The 3,520-nt window shown below is 48.5% G+C and overlaps 1 long non-coding RNA gene across 1 annotated transcript; it reads left to right on the top strand.

Moving 5' to 3' along the window:
• Positions 1-909: 909 nt before the first annotated feature.
• On the top strand, positions 910-2,703 carry LOC149352616 (uncharacterized). Its single transcript, XR_016290830.1, has 2 exons — positions 910-2,465; positions 2,573-2,703. It is a non-coding gene; the product is annotated as an uncharacterized LOC149352616 (long non-coding RNA).
• Positions 2,704-3,520: the final 817 nt, after the last annotated feature.

Raw genomic sequence — 3,520 nt, 5'->3', positions numbered from 1 at the left:
ACAGTCCATTCCCTGTTCGAAGCTCAATCCGGACAGACCAGTCCGGTACGGAGCTCAAACCGGACAGACTAGTCCGGTACGGAGCTCAAACCGGACATACCAGCCTGTATTCAGAGCGATATGTGCTGCGGTTTTGGTGCTTGGTCTGCAGATTGACTGTTGTACGCCAGTAGATATTTTTTTAGGGGAAGGGGGGGGGGGGGTCAGCGTGCGCATAAGTGCGATAATCAACACATACACGGTTTTGTTTAAAGGGCTAGGAAAAGAAAAGGGCTAAGCGTGAGCTTCGCAGTGGCAAAACATGCAGTTTGTGCATGAAAGGCGGTGGCTGCATGAAGGGGATTTGCGGGCAACCGTCATATTGGCTTCCCGTGCAGCACCCTGACAAAGCCAGGGCGGCTGTGTCCGGGCAAACGGCTAGTATACATCCGCCAGCAGCCTTCGTAAGTCCTGCGCAGATTACTCTGGATTTCACAGTGCAGAACTTCACGACTGGCTGATAAACATGGCGAGCCTCCGGTGACTGCGCCAGAGGCTCCAAAAGGTTTGTTACTGTCGCGTTCATTGCAGCAGCTTTTATAATGTTCGCTAGCGGCAGTCTGTAGCGACGCATCGATGAAGAAAGAAAATTCTTGGTTTTCGTGCAGGAATTCTTTGCACTTCTTCTTCGTCAAGTGATTGCCCATTGATAACCCAACTTGTCCAAGCGCCATCGCGAGCGGCCCCACCCTTCACTCTATCAGGAAGACATACTTATCACAAATCGCCCAGAACATTTCTATCGACGAAGAAAAGGTTAATTCAACGGAGCCGGCAGCTTGGGGTGTTCCCTTAAGGGCGACGCTTCGTGTTGGCTAAAAAATACAGCTCTCGAGAGAACAAAATAAAAACAAAAACCACCTGTACAAACCTTACACGAGCAACCCGTTTTTGCGCAATTTTTTTAAAGCTTTTTTCTTTTCTCTCATCACCGCCTTCTCTGCTTTTCCTGGGTCCGAGTCGGTCGCAACCAAAAACCTGCTCATCCCTGGTTTTTCTGTCGGCCTTTGTTCCTTCCCCTTGGGCTCCTCTGTGTCTGTCCTACCCCTCCCAGTGCCGTTCCCCGAAACGGCGCGGAGGCGCTCACTCTACAACCCACGACCGAACATTTTTTTTAAGCCGCTTCATGCAAGCCGCAGAGGCTTCCATGAAGTGGCGAGGAGGTTCCGATTCTGCTTGTTCACTGTGCCAGGTCGCTGCGCGGTGGCTTTATGCAGAAGTGCTCCCCCACCTTTCCTGCGTTTGTTTGGGACAGGTTTTTATCTTCTGTCCTGCGGCTGGGTTGAGGAGTGTCAAGCGATGAAGGTAGCTGCGAAAACACGCTGGCACTCGCTCGTTGGCGTTGAATTTGTGTTATACAATTTTTTGCGCCTTTCTTCGTGTTGCCTTGATCAATCCATGATCAAAGATGACATCGCCTTTTATGCGTACGTCCAGTGCAAATAAGGTGGAACCCTATCATCCTTGTCTCAGTGATGAATGACTTCGCTCCGAAAGACGTGAGTGGTGAACATTTGACCGGTGGAGGCCACGGCGGTGAAGGCGGATTTTATGACAGCGACCTCGTGCTGCTAGGACGTAAGTACGCATTTTAAATCACTCTGTTCTTTAAGTACTGCCTCCGTCTCGGTTATGTGCTCGGCGTCAACAGAAACGTTCTAACTAACCAGTGTCTTTTTAACTAAAACTTTGTAGATTGCACAGCGTAGAGGGACGAAATAGCGGGACAAAAATTTCTTTCAGTTACATGCCGAAATTGCTTGTCCTTCATGATAAGACGACTAAACTAAGTTTTATAGTTTGTAGTCTTTCTTTACAGAGGCATATGGTGTATACGTGCGAGAGCAATCATCGATAAGCGTCCTGAGGGGGAGCGGCTCAAGACTTTGAACAAACATCACGCATCGCATCGATGCTGCGGTATGTGCCGTAAATAATGGAGGATGACCACGCAAGCATCGGAATCGTCCGAGCAACCTGTTTACACACCAACAATGTTACGACGCAGATTTGCAATACATTATTGATTCAAATATGGAAGGCGTGAGGTGCATTCACGATACTGAGCATTGCCAATGCTCAGGGCCTGGCGTCTTGAGACGCCTGGCTTGTCTGTGGCTTGTCTGGGCCACGAGGGCCCGCAATTCAGACAGAGCCCCATTTGTGCTACTGGGGTATGCATTTGTAATTATTGCATACAGGTCCACCTCGGGAATGGAATTTTTATTCCTTCGGCAACGTGGGCAGCAGTTATGGTGGCACCCAAAGATTCGCGTTTCTGCAAGGACGCAGAAACACGATTTGGACGACTCCACAACTCCTGGAAAGGTGCGTTACAGGGCAAGCTTGCCATCGGAACCTGAAGTCAGAAGCCTCCACAGTGGGCAGAAAGCCAATGACCCCTGAAAAGCTCCAAGCCATTGGCCGTAAGTTGCATGTCACAGTGCTCAATGCATTATGTTGTGTGTCAGTGCCCAATTAAATGATAAGGTGGGGGCATTATGTACTACAAATCATATTTTCTTTTCTGCAGGTGCTTCTGACTACTTCATTGGCCAGCACCCTGTAGAGACCCCAGCGCCGGTAGATCGTCGCAAAGAGTTAAATTATTACCTCAGTGAGCTGGTTCAAGACATGCGAAAAAAATAAACATCTTTTGGAGTTTTTGATGCATTATAATACTCACCAAGCTACCAATACTTGGTAAAAGCTGAGAGCAAATAACACAATTGCACATAGACTGCAATACGAGTCGCTGATAATCGCAGATTACCAGTTTCTGAGGCTCTGTATATTGCAGCATTTGGCATGTACACTTATGGCCCCAGTTTTTGGGCAGATTTAGTCCAAGTGGGATATATTTGAAGCATTTTATTCCTGCCTTTGTCCTGTGATACAGGGCCCTCCTGTATAATACGGGCCTAGCCTGTAGAATACAGGACTGTCCTGTATGCCGGTATGAATTTTAAACCGGAACCGCATACCGGGTTATTGTACAGGATTTGCGATACCGGATTACCGGAGTATCCTGTACTAAACAGGAGAGTCCTGTATTACGCAGGAGAGTCCTGTATTATACAGGACTGTCCTGTTTTATACAGGATATTCCGGTAATCCGGAATCGCAAATCCTGTACAATAACCCGGTATGCGGTTCCGGTTTAAAATTCATACCGGATTTTCCAGTAGGTGTGTGTGTGTGTGTGTGTGTGTGTGTGTTTGTGCGTGCGTGCGTGCGTGCGTGCGTGCGTGTGTGTGTGTGTGTGTGTGTGTGTGTGTGTGTGTGTGTGTGTGTGTGTGTGTGTGTGTGTGTGTGTGTGTGTGTGTGTGTGTGTGTGGGCGCGCGCGCGCGTGCGTGCGCACACACAAAAGGCAGCGAAGAGTGTCAACAAAAAGTTGCGTGAATGCAAGCGCTATTCTTATGTAAGCGCTTCAAACTATATCTTATATGCGTCTCTCATAGCCTTAGTCGCTTTGGGACG

This window comes from Amblyomma mixtum, chromosome 3 (genome assembly GCF_055824585.1).
Source record: "Amblyomma mixtum isolate Tamu chromosome 3, ASM5582458v1, whole genome shotgun sequence".
Classification (NCBI taxonomy): domain Eukaryota; kingdom Metazoa; phylum Arthropoda; class Arachnida; order Ixodida; family Ixodidae; genus Amblyomma; species Amblyomma mixtum.
The sequence above is the reverse complement of the archived record's forward strand: the minus strand, read 5'-3'. Positions and strand labels throughout refer to the sequence as shown.